Genomic DNA, 19,233 nt, shown 5'->3' on the forward strand with positions numbered 1-19,233 from the left:
TCCGCAGTGGGTACCGATAGAATACACAAAAGCAACTTCACATACGAAAATGCATGCCTCAACACCTCGTAGTTTTCGTAAACTCGAATTTTGAACATCGCGGTTCACGCCGACGCTGGCACACCTAGCGTCAAACCAAGAAAACGTACGCATATATAGAAAACTCATCTGGTCATCCCACTGGGATGACGTCAATCGCCCATGCAATCAGCGCGCAGAATGCCGTCACGTGATCGAGCACTACAGCAACAACTTTCAGCAAGAACCAACATTTTTATGCCGATATACTGTTGTCACAATGTCTGGAAATAAAAAGTATGTATATACTTCGAAATCTACGACCTGTTTTATAACTGCGATAATCCAATTAGCGACTTCCGTGGAAAGAGGAGCTGCAAGGCTACGAGCTACGACGACTTTCGGGATCCAGCGCGCTATTTCACTGCGTTAGCGTAGTGTGTGTATTTCCAAGTTTTCTTTATTTATATCTTTTGGAACAGCGACCAATTTATCGAGGTACAGCCCTTACTTCATTTGACGTGCCTCGGTTGTGTCGTCAAAGCGAGATTTCTCGGCGGGCATTCAGTTCCGTACGATACTGCGCGTTCAACCGCAGCGGCAGGATAATACCGCGGCGGATTTTGCCAATCATATTTGAAGAATGCAGACTATGAGACGGACCCCTCAGTTTGAGTACAAAGAACCTCCGCCTACAGAAGTCCGCAGTGCTTTCCTTGAATCTATCTTCCAAGACTGTTGCATCTGGACGTGACGAGGTTAGTGTCTTCTGTATAATTTATACAGTGATTACTCTCCTTGTGAGAATTACGCAACATTTACGCAACAAAGACCATTTACGCAACAAAGAAAAATACGGATTAAAGAAAATTGAAGTTTACGCACTCAATCAAAAGATTACTGTACAATTCTGAGTGTTGTTGAATGCAGCCATGCCAATGCAGTAAGCAACATTCACAGTACGTAAAATGAAGCTGTGTATTCAGCATCTAGATGTAACATAATAATTGTCACAGCAGTGTGCACCAATGTAGTTCATGACTTCCTTGGACAAGATGTGGAACCAAATGTTGGAAATACAAGGCAGGGATCAGGTACAAGTTTTCTTCTATTTGTTTTCCTTATAATATGCAGCATACTGCACATAGTAAAGGGTTCTGGATTCTAAACCAACGCAGTTGAAATCCTTAGTTTACCCCAAGCTGTACTATTGTTGTCTAATCTGGGGAAACACCACAGAGGGCAACTACGATAAAATTGCAGTGCACAAAAAAAGAAAGAAAGAATGCCTGGTATACAACAACCATGTCTACAGGCTGTCTACAGGTGCAATGTGCTGGACCCTCGTTGCAAAGAGGCCCAGCAGGGGTGCCACTACAATCCATCTATCCAGCCCCTCAGCTCCTTCAAGACATGTAAAATACAGTAGACAAAGTGTTCACTTAGAAATCAGACATTTACACAAAATTGCCTTGCAAATTCAGGATCTTTTAGCGCCATCCCAAACACTTGTCATTACGGTATGAAATCTATCACTGTACCACCTTACAAGGTTCCACTGCTACGGACCAACTACTGAAATCAGCAGAAACTGTTCCTCTTCCGAACAATTTTTTTCAGCTGATTGGAAATGGCCTTCCTGTGTCCAGTTTCAAAACAGAGTTACACAAACTTGTTGAAGTGTTATTAGAGACAGTCGACTCTGTTATGTATTTTTTTTTGTGTGTTGTGTGTTTGTTGTACAATTGTGTATTTTATTTATGTGGTTGTGATTTGCTGTATGCTCGTAGTGGTAATATCTCAGTTATCGCATTTATATGGCTTTTTTTTAACAATGTTAGGGTGATGACTTCAGGGAAGTGGAAGGAACAGGAGAGGAAGACATCTGGCAATGGTCATGACAGTTGTCCGTCAGGTACGGGACCAATTTCTTTTATAAATGTGGTGTATAGCGTGAAGTTGTTACTAACCAAAAGTTTTTTGTTCCCTTTAAAGGAATCTACAGGTGGTGAGCATGCGTAAGGAATTGATATCTCAGTACAACTTAGACCTGCCTGTTGCACATGAGATGTGTGACTCTACTTACACACACAAGCTTCTGCAGGTTCGATGCATGTATATTTTGAAACATGAAAGACAGAGTGCTAAAAATATATCTGAGGTGAAAAATTGAGCAGTTCACTGCAGTAATTCCATAGATTTATTTTCAGCATTTTGGGAAAAATATAGTGATGGCAAGATACCTGTGTTGTACTGCCAGACCATCTGCCGTTGGAGTTCCATGTCCCAGTTATTATATATAATAGCTGTTTGAGGTTATTACATATTTATTATGCAAGTTTTGTGCCTGTGAGTTCCTGTAAATGTGCTCTGCGGTGATCATACTGGACAGAGAGCTATGCCTGTATAATAACAGTGACTAATGTTCTCCTGCCCATAAACCTATTCCTAGGGTACATCTGCACCCTTGGAAGTCACTGGAGAGGCGTGTTAGCTTAGCTCAATTGGTAAGGGCCCTGGATCGGTAATACAGAAGATGTGGGTTCAAGTCCTACTACTGGCTAACCTTTCCAGTGACTGCCTTCTTTCATCATTCATTTCTTAGGCACTTGATGCTTTGTATGTATTTGCCTTTTCTATGTGTTCCAGTCTCAGGAACATCAACTGCCATGTTCAAAAGAAGTGGAATATGCCTCTGCAATCTGGAACCCATCCCAACATCTCTTAATCGACAAAGTAGAATTTGTACAGAACCGCACGGTTTGTTGTTCGTGATTATCATCCTTTTTCCAGCGTCCCAGCCATTAAAGCCAAACTCTTTCTTACTCCTTTGATTACCAGATGAAAGGTATCACGCCTGGCATTCTTTCATAAGTTATATTACAGTCACACTCCTCCCCACCCCACTTACTGTTAATCCCCTCACAAGTTACTTCCAAGACTTGATGACTCGCACAAAGTACTTGCTCCACCTACACAAACAAAAAAATTCCTCTACTCTCCGCACCAGCTGATGGTGTCAAACTGGAATGACGTTCCTGCCCACATAGCATCAGAACAAAATGTATCGTCATTTATTTCCAAGTGCTATGATCGTTTTCAGATCGAATGAATTTCTTTGTGGTGAGTGAACGAATTTTGTTTGCATCATTTTGGTATTTGTCTTTTATGTCCCGCATTTATGTAAATCCCTTCACAAGGGTGTTTAAGTAAACAAATGAAATGAAGAACTTCGTGATACTTTCATAGTTGGAGCATTTTTAATGCATATTTTAAAACAGTGGCTGCTAAAAATGTGTCAGACACCGTTACAAAGGCTGCCGTCTGTATCAGGTGAATCATGATTTTTCCCAGAAGCCCAATAATGTATAACGCTGCATCACATATGTTATTTTGGAGCAATCTCTGCAGACATATTATGAAGATATTATCTGAGTGCCACAATAAACTATATGAACCACATTTCATGTTACATCATCTTCGACTACAACATGCCTATTTGAGTATTTGAGCAGGCCAAGATGCAAAGCTTGGTTCCTCAAGGTCTACATCCTACTCGAACTGGGTGTGCACTTTGCACACAAAAGGAAAATTGAGAATGAAAAAATGGCTAGGAAGCAAGCGAACTGGGGTTTTACATCATGCATGGAAGATTGAGGTTTTCGATAGTCAACTTGTGTAGTGAGCACTTCTGGAGGACTGAGAGCAGGAACCGAGGTCACACACAGGGTAACCTGCATAACAGTCTGATTTACTTCCACATAACGATCATTAAAATACTTGAGGTGCTTGAACAATACTATTTGGGTGCTATCAGACAGTAAGAGTTCGAAGACTTACGACATATTGACTGAATGGGTGGACAAAAGGATGCGGCAGAACAGGATTGGATTTGTGTCTGTGGTGGAATTGAGAGCCCAATGTAATTCTTACTAGGCAGAGCAGGGTGATGAGATGGTGCTTTGTGTCAGGGGTCAGCACAGTCGTTTATCCAGAATCCCAAGCATGGAGGAGTGTTGAAAAAAGTTCGGGGGGAGGGGGGGGTCATTATTATAGTTGCATCATTACCGACATGTGTCTACAGCTGAAATTGCAAGGGCACCCCCTGTAGGGGGTACTTCCACCTAGTATATTGGGTATTTAAAGCATGTAGTAGTTACTTTGGGAAAGGCTTTGCGTATCCAGTTCACCGCGCAGACTGGTATAACGATACTCTTGTTTTTTTCAAGTCTGTGCAACATCCATCTCACGAACTGTTGGTATGTAGTGTACATATCTATTTCCTGTATGAGACACGCAAGCTTTGAACAAAGCTAAAGCTAGTAGGACGCCGAATATTAATTCAGCTGCACTCTTTCTGAATATGTGACGAACAATAACGAAAAGTTCAGAAAAACTATTTTGTATTGAAACCAACCAGCATGATTGTGCACGAGACACGTACGCTTCTTACTTGTGAATATGAGCGCTAGGTTCGTGCTGCCCTCGAAGTTCTAAATATGCTACTTTAAGAGCAGCTCCTTGCAACATAAGCACTCGACTTCTTTCGGCATTATTATGCAATGAACCACTCCGGCCCCTTTACACGGCGCCGTCAAACGTGGAATTTACACAATCTGTTCATGTGCTTCATCGTGATCGATGCTGAAAGCTCATCTAACAGTCTGTCGTTGGAACTTCCTCTTCATGCTGAAGTCGATTCGCGGCTCCACATTTCAAAAGCAAGGCCTCCAAACTCTGCTGCACGTAGCAGGTGCCTCTCAGCTGCTGCAATGTAGCTTAAAAGCTGACTTGTCGACTCCGCTGTGCTTCCGCGTCCATATTGAAAAAGGACCCAGCAATACGGAAGTTGCTTAAACCTCCCAAACTTCCGGTGTGGACTTTCCACCAATAAACGTCGCGGGCGTTTGACGTCATACACATGGGAAAACCACTGCATAATAGCTAGAGTTTTGCGCTGATCGCACAAGTTGAGGGCAGAAATCGAAACCGCTTTTCGGCTCCTTGTTTGGAATAGTTGGCGGCTCCGCAGAGACGAAACGTTTCAGTTGTAACTTGGAGGCACCATGTAGGTTCGTTATCCATACAAACAAAGACATTGACCAGGTTCTGGTCAGAGACCCTTTAAGGGATCCGGTGGTGAAAGATCATTTCTAGAAGAGCAAAATTGAGTGGCGGTTCATTATGGAGCGGGCGCCCTGGTGGGGCTGGTTTTACGAACGACTTGTGCGACCCGTCAAGCCATCGCTGAAGAAGGTATTAGGAAGGAAGCTCCTTGATACGGAAGAGATAATCACCATCCTGACTGAAGTGGAAGCGGTGATTAACTCACGTCCTATAACGTTCCTCTACAGCAACAGCTCTGAAGAAATGCCAATTTCCCCAGCACACTTCCTCGTCGGTAAACGTCTGACGTCTCTACCTACCCCACAATGCAGAGAACTTACCTCAACGAAATTTGGACAAGTCGACAATGGGGTCTTGCCCACTTTTGGAAAAGATGGCACAAGGAATACTTGGCCGAACTGCAGTCATCTCGTTCGTCGAGAGTCAGCGCTCAAACCTGGCGACATAGTCATCTTGCACGATAAGAAACAACCACGGCCGGTCTGGAAGTTGTGCAGGATTGTGGACGTATTCTGCGGTAGAGATGAGAGAGTCAGGGGTTGCACCGTACGCCTACCTGATGGGACTTTGCGAAGAAGACCGGTGCAACTGCTGTATCCGCTAGAACTGGCCAACTGTTAAAAATGCGCGCTAGCCCATTTTTGGGGGGAGTGTGTTAGAACATTTTTGCGTGTAACATTTTTGGGCTGAAGTTGTAAACGTGTTACAAAGGGAAGAAGACAACGATCGTGCCGGGAGCACGTGAACTGTTTTTTGTGTTTGCTTTTGTCATTCTTGGTTCGGGTACCGCGAGACATGGTCGCAAATACATGATGCTGCGATGGAATGCTTGAGTCCCTGCCTTTCAGCGAAGCTCCCCAAGGAACGATTTCACAACAACCTTTACAGAAAAGTGCGCTCAGACAGACACAACTTAACACTTCTTAGAAGATATAAAAAGTATCGAAATATGCTGTCTGATCTTCAAGCCACAGTATTTCAAAGTACAAATTTCTTGAAATGCAATCGCTGCGCTTCTTCTGTAACGTCTCGTTTCGCGGCAACAAAGGCATTTGTCTGCCGTCAGCATCGGCACGCATTTGCCGCAAGGACACCTGAAAGGAGCAATACCATATTTCCGCTGTGAGGGTCTTAACATTTTCATTACACATGAAGACTGTTTCCCACGCGGCCACGTGACGGCGAAGACGGCAATTCGTCCTCCGTGGACGGTTCTGCGGTTGACATCGTGTCATGCCACGTCTCCGGCGTGCCCTCTTAAGAACATAAGTTTTTGCCACAGTGACTGCTGGACTAACTGAAGCTCGAGGGCGTTCAGGTTTGGTAAATACACGTCGTGGAACCCAGAACATTTCGGCCATTACGGTTTCGCCACACAGACTGGAACGCAGATGAGAAAGGCTAGACTGCCATAGCCGACACGAGCCAACCCAGTGTTGTTGCTGAGGGAGTACTCAGCTTTGCGCTCGAATGAAATCTTTAAAATTCGATTACTCAAAGAAAAAAGTGATTCCTAAAGAAATATTTCGTAACCGAGATGTACTCTTCCTAGGCTTTCAGAAAATCACAAGGTTACCCTGGGTTGAATTTCGCTTTACAGTTCTTTTAAGCTTTCTGCATACTCCAAATGCATCCACGGTGAAATATTACAACACGCGTTTGCAAGTGTGCTCTAGATAGCGCTGTTGGATTGACGCCGATGCTGTCAATTATAGCTGGTGCACAATAATACACCAAGGGTGGGCAACGAGGATCATTTGCCGATGTCATGCTTGTACTATTCACCAACTAAGTAAACAGATGATGACTTATTGTTTCTAGCCAATTGAGATGGAGTTCTAAACTTTATGCGGAGTGTCTCGAGGCGTTTATTAATGATGAAAGATGGAAGTCACTGAAAAGGTTAGCTAGCTGTAGGACTCGAACCCACTACAGCTGGCTAACCTTTTCAGTGACTTCCATCTTTCATCATTAATTTCTTAGGACTTGAGGCGCTGTATGTGTTCCATCCACAGAACATCAATTGTTTCATGTTTCACGTTCATTAATTTCAAGCACAATCAGACAGTTTGCTCTCAGTCTTGCACCGTCATTATTCGGCTCAGTTTGAACGACAAAAAATTGGCAGTTCAAATTCGTACGACTCGAGGTACACCCAGTGCTGTAGATGACAAAAGCCTTGTAAATGGAATGACTCATCCTTAGGGATGCTGACCTAGAAGGAATACATGAGGGCCTCCTCTGGCCCTGATGTCATTCTCTTTGGAAGAAGTTGGAGTAAGCGCATAGTTGGTCATTGTTCGTGACCAAACGTTTCTACAACACAGGAAAATTACTGATAAAGTGCACTGGTGACACTGGGTAGGCAAGACTTCTACACAAGTATTTTAACTTTTAGAGTAGTGTAATACATGTAATACTTCGATTTGGGTATTATAATACATATTCAAATACATTCAAAAAAATGAGTGTTATATTAGATAATACAAGTACTCAAAAGTATTACAGGAATAGTATTATAACACAAAGCATTACTCTTTTATCCCAACCCTGATTTAAATATGGCTTAGCTTGTTCTGGAACTCCAAATCTTCAGCTGTTATCCCGGTAACTGATTGTACATAACCTGCTGTGAAGCACAGTTAACTCTGTAAATAACACAAGCAGCCGTGCTCACTCTCTCCTAGGTTGCCTGGTCAGGTAATGAGGAAGTAGAGAGCAAAAATGCGATAAGACGAAATATTTAAGACGAAAGCGCAAGAAAAGGGACGAAAGTGACAATCATGAGTGGAGGTGAATTTCAAAGACTGGGAGCATTCAGTCTGTCCGTTTGATTTCGCCTGAAAATAATAAGTGCAAAATAAAACGTTCAACGTACTACAATAAATACGTGTGCATGTAACATCGTCTGCATTTTCCCGTTCCAGATCCAAACGGGATGCTCTCTGAATTCCCTATTCTTTACATGAAGTGTGGGAATTGCGTCGTCTACATCGATCTTCAACTTAGATGTAAGAAACATTTTTTAACTCTCTGGACGTGAAGAGCATCGAATCAGTTGCATGGTGTTTCGACATTGTGTTACATCAGTGTTACGAATCGTTCAGTTTGTCACATTCACATATCGCTGAACTATCCCTTGCTGTTAAATCAGTCTCATGTGAGACTCTATTAACAGCAAGCGATAGATTGCCGAATCGTCACGTTCGGGAGGTCATCCGTATACAGTCGTGCTTCGTTAATATGGGCAACTCGAATTATGGACGATTTTTGTGAGCATCAAAGTTTTTCAGTGCATTTTCGTCTCGTTAATATCAAAACTCGCATTTCGGACAATGGACAGTCCAGCAAGCTACAAACCATATGTAGCACATGTATTTTCGTCTCTTTATTATGTACGGTATCGGTATGGATGGCAAGCGTCTGCATTTCGGACAATGGACAGTCCAGCAAGCTACAAACCATATGTAGCACATGTATTTTCGTCTCTTTATTATGTACGGTATCGGTATGGATGGCAAGCGTCTCCCACCATTCTGCAGAAGAGCTTTTAAATGTAGGACGTTCCGTTGCACCAAGAGAGCTATGCCCACCCCTCTACAGCGTTCTATAACGGTCCACAATAAGTATAACAGGAAAGGGGGTTACTTGTGGTTGTGAAGGGCCTGGAAAATTCAGTACAACGTCATGACTGTTCCGAACACGTCCACGTGCAAATGACCCTCGTGCAAGGAGTTGTGCCTTTAATTAAACATAGTGCAGTCGCTCGGCAGCTTACGTGAACAGAGGCGGTACTTTTGTCAATGCAAGTTCAGGCTCTGGCGTCAACGATTTGAGTAACGCCAATCCAACGGTTAGATCTCCTACGGCTCAAGCGGGACTACAAACAGCTCTTCAATTCGTTGAGGACAATGGTGAAGAGGAGCAGGCTCTCCGTGTTGCTGACATTTTGCGAAGCTTAAATCGATGTGCACGCAAGTTTACCTGCGAGCAGGTACTAATTCGGGATCTTTCTAATCAACTTCCATCATTGTTGTTGTTATTTCATTAGTATTCGATAGTATGAACGACTTTGGTCGGTGACGCAAGTGTCCATATTAACGAGGCACGACTGTATTTGAGTTCGAATACACATAATTATAATGAATTTTCTGACTGGTTTACCGAGGACGACTTTCCTGGAACAAACACATTTCGTATCCACTTACAGCATTTGTGCTGGGGCGGTTACTCGTGCGAGACAGAGTTGACCGGCGTAACTCACGATATTTTCACAAGCTTGGACACCGTGTTTCAGGTGCATGCAGTACTATGTATTATGTTTCGCGATAGTCTTTGACCGCGTCACCCATGTCAGAGGTCAGAGGTCAGAAGTCTTTTATTTTGTGCAATATGTTGAAATACAGAATAAACAGAACCACAAGGCAAGCCTGTGACGTGGTTCTGGCAGCAATGAGGGCACAAAAAGAAATACAAAGTATCAATACAGAGAAAAGAGGTGAAAGACACCAATCATATAACACTCGTATGCACTTCAATGAAATTATTCAAGGAGCGAAAAAGAGGCACCGCCTCTGCTATAGACTTAAGGGTGAAGACATTGCATATCAAAATAAATACCCTAGGCAAAAAAAGGAAAAAAGAAGCTGGGAACAACAGCAAGCTTTTTACCCGAGGTACACTTGCAATTTACGGCGGAATGAGGAATGACGGGGTATCACGGATAACATAGGGAATGCGATTCCATAATATACCTGAGAAGTAATAAAAGGAAAACAATCCAAAATTAGTACGAGGACAAGGCAAAGTTAGCGTTAAAGTATCGGTTCTGAGATTGTGTCCATATATCAGGAACTTGGGTTGTATCATACATGAACTTGCTATATTTGTATAATCTTATACAAAAGTAATAAACACTTATATTTGAGTAGAACGAAAATGGGCTTAATGTTCAATAACGAAAAAGCATACGTAATTGAGTCACGAGCTGGCACATGTAACATTATGCGTAACGCACGTTTTTGTAATACGTAAAGATCACACAGTCGGGACTCATACGTAACACCATAAACTTCGAGGGCATATGTTATGTGGCTTTGAATCAGAGCATGATGCACCATCAACAATGTTTATAGTGGTAGAACAAACTTCAACCGGGAAATAGCAAATAGTCCATTCGTAACCTTTCTTTTTACGTACGTGATCTATGTGGAATGACCAGGATAAGTCTGAGTCAATGTGCACCCCCAGGAACTTAGTCACAGCTGCCATTCGTAATTCCACACCTCGCAGCAACAGCTTACCATGCTGTAGTCGCAGATTTCTTTGGATTGGATGAAAAATCACGTAGCAGGATTTTTCAACATTTGGCAACAAACGATTGACAGACAGCCAGAGGTCGAAACCATCTAAAACCTGAGCAGCTTTCCCATAAATCTCATTAAGGCACTGACCTTCCAAAAAGATATTGATATCATCAGCATAAAGTGCAATAGTGGATGATAGAAATTTCGGTAGGTCGTTCACGTAAACTAAAAAAAGGAAGGGTCCCAAAATGGACCCCCTGGGGAACGCCGCGTGCAACAAACTGTGCCGACGAACGGTATGGACCTAAGGACACTTGCTGAGATCTCCCATCAAGAAAGCTACTTAGTAACCGAAGGGGGCAGTGATTTATCCAGACACCCCCATGCACCCCTTTAACAACCCCCCAAATGTTCAGTGACACCCCCTAACTTTTTCACCTGTGTACCCCCTACAGGGGGTGCCCTTGCGATATGAGCTTTAGACATATGTCGGTAATGGTATGTTAAGCTGTAATGATATAACTATAATAGTGACCCCCCCCCCTAATTTTTTCCCACACCCCTCCATGCTTGGGATTCTGGGTAAACCACTGGAAGGGGGCAACCACGTATTCCATAGTAATTAATTTTTTTTAAAGAATTTGATGGTCAACAAGGTCAGACGCCTTGGATAAATCTATAAAGATGCCTAGAGTAAGTAACTTTTTATCGATGTTGGTTTTAATTTTCTCTATCATATCCACTAAAGCAAGCTCTGTTGACTTTTGTTTTCTAAAACCATATTGGGAGGAAGTCAGCAGATTGTGATCAAGAAAAACTCTTCTAATCTAAGTAAGATCAGCTTCTCAATTATCTTGCTAAAAACTGAACGGATCGATATGGGGCAGTAGTTATGAAGTGAAAGCTGGTCCCCCTTTTTGTGAATTGGTATCACTTTAGTGATCTTTAGTTTCTCTGGGAAGGACCCTTCAGAGAAGACTAAATTTATTAAATGCGTAAGTGGGGTGATAAGCAAGTGACGAAGTTTCTTCATGGTAAAAACAGATATATTATCATAACCTACGGCTGATGTGTTATTTAGGCTGATAATAACGGAGTTAACTTCCTCTTGGACCACCGGCAACAGAAAAAAAGATGTAGGATTGCGGTGCAGACGTAGGATATCAAGAGAATCAGTGGGCGTAATATCGTTTCCAACATTTCCAACATTGATAAAGAAGGAGTTGAACCACGATACTTTGTTTATTGTCGACAAGTTTATTATCGCTGCATCTTACCGCTGTTATCCGGAGCCCACATGCGGTCTTGTTCAGAGCATGGTGAATCGTCTGCCAGTTTTTTTTTTTTTTTTTTCATATTGCCCTGTGCTTCGAATATACGTTTATGATAATACAAGATCTTAGCAGAGCGCAGTGTCGAACGAAGTACGTTATTGTACCTATTGAAGCATTCGCGTAACGTCCAGTTATTCGAAGAATACCGTATCTTCTTGTAGAGGTTATTCTTTCTTTTGATACTTTGAAGTAAGGCCTTCGTAACCCAATGTTTTTTTATAACATTTCTTTTACTAGGTGCAGTGTGAGAGGTTGCTTGGGAGATCAGGCTGCTAATGGTATCAATAAACTGGCCGAACTTCGTGTTTACATTTTCATTACCATGTATAAAGTCCCAGTTCGCGTTTCGCAGTAGTTGTTCTAGCGCACCGTAATTAATTGTTCTGTTCGGTACCTGTGGCAGTGCGTCAAAGAAACCAGCTCTATCATACAAAAAAAAAAAAAAACATCTCATGATCCGCCATGTTGGCTGCAGCCACACCAGTTACAAGCAGTTGGGAATTAAGATTGGTTAGGACGTGATCCAGTAAGGATGCTGGAGCGTGTTCCCCGTATCTTGTGGGTGTCTTAATAAGTTGCTCCAGGCCGTAGATGTAATACACTCCAAGTATTGACTAGTTATTGAGTTTTTAGTACATCAATATTAATATCGCCAACTAATAAAATATTAACTTTTCGTGAGGACATATCATTAAGAACCGCTTCTAGTGCACAGAGAAATGCAGCATCGTTTACTGCTGGCGATTTGTAAATTACACCAACAACTAGTGGTCGATTTTTATACAATAAAGAGCGCACAGAGCCGATGTCAGGCAGCTCAATAAATAAACTTTCACGCAATAGTACGTCCAGACGAGGCCCATCATACAGCTGGTATGGTAAATTATTAGGAATATACAAAGCAACTCCTCCGTGTGTACAGACATCTCTGTTAGCAAGTATACAGCTATAGCCTTCAAGTGAAAAAAATGCACCCATATCATCACGTAGCCATGTCTCCGATAGCCCGATAATGCTTGGGTAGGAGCAAAAAGCAGGACATTCGTAGTGAGCAGGTCAAAGTTCTTGTTTAGGCTACTCACATTCATGTGAATTATACTAAATATATCATCTTGTACGATTGCTTGAAATTCGTTTAGGGGTAACAAGGCATCAGTCGGCAAATGTGAGAGACGCAAGAAGATACAGAGGTATAGAATCTTGTCGTACACTTCGCACTGCAGTGAGAATTTACAACGCAATTAACATACGTTCGTGGCTGATTTGAATTTTTTGAGCTGAGGTATTTTGCCTTACGTATACATGTCCGTTGCGAATCCAAACGAACATGTATCCCTTCTCCTTAGCTATGAGTCTCGTTTGTCGCAACAGTTGTTTATTAGCCTTCGTCAAATTCTCACGAATTCTCACTGTCCACGAAGTTGCGCATCTATTGCTTTGAGACTTTGGCGCTGAGTCCTAAATACTACAAGTAATGAAGAGACTTGGGAAGCCGTATAAGGATGAAAAACAATTGCTTCTTTTATTACATTAAAATTAAGCGGGAGGTACTAGAAATAGATTTACAGTTACAGTTTCGGGTCGACGTTTTGGCAGTCACCGCTGCCTTCAACAGTCCTGTTGAATGCAGCGCTGACTGCCGAAACGTATATACAGGGTGGTCCACCAACCATGATAGAATTTCATAGTGAAAAACGTAGGCCCCGGAGAGATATGCGGTCAAGGGATTTTTTCTGCCAATAACTTTTGCCACATATTGGTAACATTTTTACCTCATCTCAATCGACGGAAAGTTAATTTCTTGAATTGAACTCCGAAATTTCCCAAGGCAACCTAACGTTTTCTTTGGGTACCCCGTGGTCATTTTACTCAGTATAGCACATAATCCTACTCGTAATGCAATGGCAATTGCCGAAATAAAGTAGCCGAAAATGAGCCCTTGGCTCATTTTCTCACTGTCCACGAAGGTGCGCATCTATTGCTTTGAGACTTTGGCGCTGAGTCCTAAAATTGGTTCAGTATTTCCTGACCAGGATAGATGGCGTTTTTTTTTGTGTGTGTGGCTAATTGTAGTGTTTTGTCTTGCCTTGCTCAAATACACTAGCCCAGCAGTATTTCACCGTCGGTCACCTATTTTGCCTAATGACACAGACGATCTTCCTTATCTCGTACATTCCTCAACTTTACTTTTCGGAACCGATGGGTTAGCTCACCCGCACCTTGCCTATGCAAACAGATCGTGATCTTCTCCAAAGTTATTTACCAATATGTTAGCCTAACCTCCACTTCGCCTTCGCCCGTTAAAGAGGGGCTAACGTGCAACGATATCGCCTTCGCGCAATGAAACATGCTGTTACCTTGATAGCAGTGCACACGGAACATAATTTATCCGTTGCATCGATCGTGATTTAAGCACTATGCAAATCACATGGCGAATTCGGGTGGCTCTTTCATGCAACTTTTTCTCTCTCTTCTTTTTTTTTTTTTTTTTGTCACATCCCAAGCAGCCATGTTCGCTTGGTCAAAGCGAAGCAATGTCGCATGTTCGCGTGGCGCTTTCCGAGCGCCCTGAATTTGCTAGCACCTTTTTCGCCCGGCCCTGAAACAATCGAGGAGCGGGTTACTAATTATATCCGGTGTCGTCACATTCGCACCCCAACGATGGCGAGTGCTCTCATTGGCCCGCACGACAAAGTTCACGTGGTTTAGCAGGTTTAGAACGTGGTTTACATATATGGGTAGGGGTCGACGTTTCGGCAGTCAGCTCCGCCTTCGACAGCACTGGGGTCCGGTGACAACAACAAGCTTTAAATATGGAACAAGGGAAAGAGTGCAGCGCATGCGCTTTTGTGATGAATGACATAGCTTGAGGGCTACGTGAAAGGCGAATGACCTGGCAGGCTAAGTTCGTTCACTGTAGAGATAACATGATGCACCCAGAAAAATAATCGGAACGCGTCAATTGGGCAGCGGCCAACACCGGGCGCAGCATTGTCTAATAGGCGTGTCCTGATTACTTATCTCGACGCTTCAAGTTATGTCTACCACAAATGAACTTAGCCTGTCTGGACTGTGCAGCAGAATATTGAACCGTGACCCTGGAAAGAGACAAAAGAGAGTACGTACTGTGGAAGGATTAGGAATGCAGGTTACGAATAGCTGAAAGGATTCCCGAGTCTTCGTTAATCTGACATTGGATATACATGGATAACTGCACAACACTGCACACAGCAGGACCTATGTGTGCATTGAGCACTACTTTGGGGTACTGAAGACGCGATTCCGGTGGCTACAGAGGTACCGCACACTGCACTTCGCTGCTGACCAGTGTTGCAAGATAATCAATGCCTCTGCCGTCCTCCATAACATGGCTCTGTGTACAACACTCTTGAGCCTCTGGATGATGCTGGTGAGGGTGATGAGCCAAGGGGGGAACAGGTGGAAGGCGGTGCCACCGGAGAGACTGAGGAGGAGAGAATAGGGGACCTTAAACCTGACCCTTTGTTCGTGAGAAACTGTGCATCACAACTGAGAAGCCAACTTATCAGACAGTGTTTCAGACGTACAGAACAGATGACTCACCTCAGACGTTCACAGGAGAGAGCAGCTGTAAACAATATACAGTGTTACTATGCAGAAACCTTGTTAATTTTTCATCCTTCCACTATAGGGGCATTGTAAAAGTGCATCTGAGCCTTGTTAATATGAATATCCCGAATTATGGAAGACGTTACTGAGGTTTAAACATTTTTAGTGCATTGATCACTCCTTAACTTGCTGTTCCAACAATGTAGAGCAGAACAGGGTACAAACCCCAAGTAGTTAGTGTGTTTTCGTAATTATTATGGACGATATCTGCATGGAGGGTAGCAAGTCTCTCCCCACATTCATCACGAGAACTTCTTAAAGTAGGACAGTCCAAGTGCTGTCTTGTACAAACTAAAAGCTATGGCTTTTCATTCACAGTAGTTCCTTTTGTCATAAGGATTCCGAGAGAAAAAAACTGTACCATAACAGACTTGCTTTATCCGTAATGTCAATCTTGAAATGTTCCATTGTTTTCTGTAATTTCCTTAGCACATAATAATAGGGACCATTCCCTTTATAAACAATTTTTTGTCGGGGACAAAGGTGTCATATTAACCGGGCAAGAACTGCCAACAATAATTTCCTTACATCTTTAGTATTGTACAGCAGTGTCGCCCTAGTATTACCCAAGAAAGTGTATGCATGTTTGTGACAACAGAAATGCACTGTTAAGTGAAAAAGCCATGACCCTCAAAGTAAATAAATCCTAGCTCTGTTGTCTATCACTGTCCCTTATGTGTGTCCTTGCATGTGCTGTTTGTATTTCCTTTTGCTCATTTCTCACTTATTTGGTAAACCTCCTTACCTTCTGCTTCCCGACTCCTGGGTTCCACGAAGACCGGCCGAGGTGGAGGGAACCGGCTCTGTCTCGTTCTGAAAACATGCAATTGATATAAACGTTGTGAGGTGTGCTGCATTCACTCATGCTTTATCTTTTCCACTTGTTTTATATTCGTGTTTGGCTACGACCGCTGTATATTACTTACGACTGAGACGGGCAACATCACTTCCATTAGGCCGGTCTCGATGGACATCTCCACCGCTCCTGGTACGCCGACCGTCGTGTCCCAGCTCACAAGGGCCATGACACGTCGGTCGAGCCCAGACAGGCGCAATGAGGTGTCCACTGGGGCTGGTCCCATGTTAGCGACAACGTTGCCGCTTCCTCCCCTTGTGGCCTGCAGACTTCGTGGCAATTCTCTGGCACGGCTGTGCACGCTGTGGCGCCAGTGCTTCCAAAATTGCTGCCACCCCTTGCCGTCTTTGTTGTATGTTCCAACAGCGTTCAGGGTGGCAGCAATTCTGTCCCACTTCGCTCTGCGCTGTGCTGCCGTCACACACTCGAGGAATTCCCTGTTGCTACACAGTTCGGGCGACTCCTCGAGCAGTGACAACAGCAGCATCTTTTGGGTTTCGCTCGCCATATTTGTAATGCGAGAAAAAATATAGGATGCACACCAACTGTCACTTCTTGACGACCACCTGATTTATAATTGAGAGTACACTAAAGCAGGACTGAGCTAGTTTCCCCTGCTAAGTTGGACAAAAATTATGGCCATATTTTGTTTCACTGTACATGGCTGCATGTTTCAAAACTCTCAACCACTGCTCAACTGTGCTCAACCACCTGAGCTTTCAACTGTGCTAACATAACATTACTTAAACCTTCCGTCTACATCAAAACATATTACAAGTGGTTTAACGTCCGGCGACAAGTACGCAGAGAAACGTAATTTCACCGCTACACAGGTAAAAGTTGATGAAGCTGATACAATTCCATAGATAGCAAGCAACATTTTATGCACGACGCCTTGCAGACAGTGTGAGCACTCATGCAAAATATCGAAGCAAAAACCGAAATGCAACGAGGAACTACATAAATATGGTTCACACTAAGTTTTCTTGTGTTACGATGTTGCAAGAGGTAGTACGCGACTAAGTTATAGCATACAGAATGATATCAGAAGAACTTTCATACTCACCAAACTTTTGCAGTGATGCGCGCGTCCAAGTTTGACTCTCAATCGCTTTTTCAGCAGACGACGGCACGTAGTTTCTCATTGGTTGATTTGAACCAGAAATCAAACAGCTGAAAGGAATGCTGTTTGGAGTCGTACTTACAAACCTCGTGGCGGATCGCGCAACGATAGCGCAACGGTAGTGTTCCCGCACTTTCGTTGTCCTCCTGCGTAGCGGCAACGATGGGCGTGGTAAGCGCGAAGTCGCGACCTCGCGCAGTGTCCGGGAACGCGCCCCTGGCTGGCAGGCGCAGGGGCGCGCGCCAGCAGATGCACGTCTTCATCGTCGTCCATGGGCCGCCACATCACTCCCCCGTCAGAAGCGGAGAGGTATTTGCGGTTGAAATCTGCATCGATTCTAAGACGGGCAGAATGACGACGGCACTTGGACGAGGGACGACTGGGCTTGGCGTCTTCGGCTTGGATGAACCAGGTGGCAAGGTTCCTATCCCAGAAGGCGGTAACTTGCTCGCAATGGCCGAACGATACGCGAACACTGTGCCCCGACTTCGCACAGGCTTCTCTACATCGATGATTTGGTCGTGGGTTGCCCCTCCGAGGAAGACGCCCGTGGAGTGTACCGTGGTACAGTGGAGATTTTGAAGGATGCTGGAATTGACGAGAGGAAGTGGACGTCTAATTCGTCCGCCCTACGCCAGATGTTCCTAGACGACTGCGATTCGTACGATAACGCATCTACCGGCGAGGCTACTATCAAGGTTCTCGGACTGCTCTGGGACCGTGACGCAGATCTGCTTGTGTTGTCAACTCATCGTGCTGTAGCCTTCTCGCGTCCACAACAGATCACGAAGCGCGAAAGACTAAAGACTACGAGAGGTGTTCACGTCAAACCGGGACATTCTGTCTTCTGAGTGTACAAATGGCTGGTGCTACTTCTTTTTCGCCATTTTCACACGCGACAGGCCTCCGCGTTCACCACGCGGCGGTCCAAAGTTTGTGCAAAACAGAAGACACGTGCTAGACAAGATGGCCGACAACGAGGTGAGCGCGCACATCGAACCGCGAATTGTCATGAAGTTTCTCGTGAATAAAGGCGTAAAGTCACCTGAAATTCACAGAAGACTTCAGGCTCAGTATGGCCACGATACACTTAGCCGCAACAAAGAGTCTGAGTGGTGCAAACGGTTCTGAGACGGCCGTACATCAGTGCAGGACGATCCCGGCAGAGGCGGCTCAGAGCCCAGTGCCAGACTTCCTCAGAACATCCAACTTGTGGAGCGCCTGATCCTCAAGGACCGACGAATAACATGTCTCGAACTGGCTCGCAAGGCGGACCTTTCTGTGGGAACGTTGAACACTATCATTCATGAACACCTCCAGTTTCGCAAAGTTAGTTCCCGTTGGGTCCCGAGGCAGCTCTCCCTGTTTGGCCGGCACAGAAGACTGGAAATCTCCCAAGAGCTAAGGTGCCGTTTTGACACTGAAGGACAGCCGTTCCTTGATTGGATCATCACGTGCGATGAAACGTGGGTGCACCATTTCACTCCTGAGTCTAAACGCGCATCAAAACAGTGGAAGCATCCGTGCTCGCCAGCTCCCAACAAGTACCGAAGCACCTAGTCTGCGGGTAAGGTCACAGCCAGTGTTTTCTGGAACAAGGCTGGCACTGTTCATTAATTGTTCATGTTGATTTTCTGCCCAGTGGTACCATCATTAATAGTGCATATTACTGCCGGGCTCTCAGGGATGTGCATAAGGTGCTGAAGCAAAAGCGACCGGGCCTCATCACCAAAGGAGTCCTCCTCTTACAGGACAATGCACGCCCACATATCGCGCATCTCACGGCATGCACCTTACAGGAACTTGGCTGGGAGTTGCTGC

General features: G+C 44.2%; 1 protein-coding gene and 1 long non-coding RNA gene across 2 annotated transcripts in view; both read left to right on the top strand.

Annotated features, from left to right (window-relative positions):
- Window positions 1–451: 451 nt before the first annotated feature.
- Window positions 452–2,048, top strand: LOC135397796 (uncharacterized). The gene is made up of 3 exons (XR_010423761.1): window positions 452–776; window positions 1,860–1,933; window positions 2,014–2,048. It is a non-coding gene; the product is annotated as an uncharacterized LOC135397796 (long non-coding RNA).
- Window positions 2,049–8,071: 6,023 nt separating this feature from the next.
- LOC135396508 (uncharacterized) overlaps window positions 8,072–19,233 on the top strand; it is a 68,655-nt gene continuing 57,493 nt past the window's right edge. Inside the window, exon 1 of the transcript XR_010423413.1 lies at window positions 8,072–8,156. The gene's annotated coding sequence lies outside the window, so the exon portion shown is untranslated. The remainder of the gene's footprint in view (window positions 8,157–19,233) is intronic.

This window comes from Ornithodoros turicata, chromosome 6 (assembly GCF_037126465.1).
Source record: "Ornithodoros turicata isolate Travis chromosome 6, ASM3712646v1, whole genome shotgun sequence".
In the NCBI taxonomy this organism is placed as follows: domain Eukaryota; kingdom Metazoa; phylum Arthropoda; class Arachnida; order Ixodida; family Argasidae; genus Ornithodoros; species Ornithodoros turicata.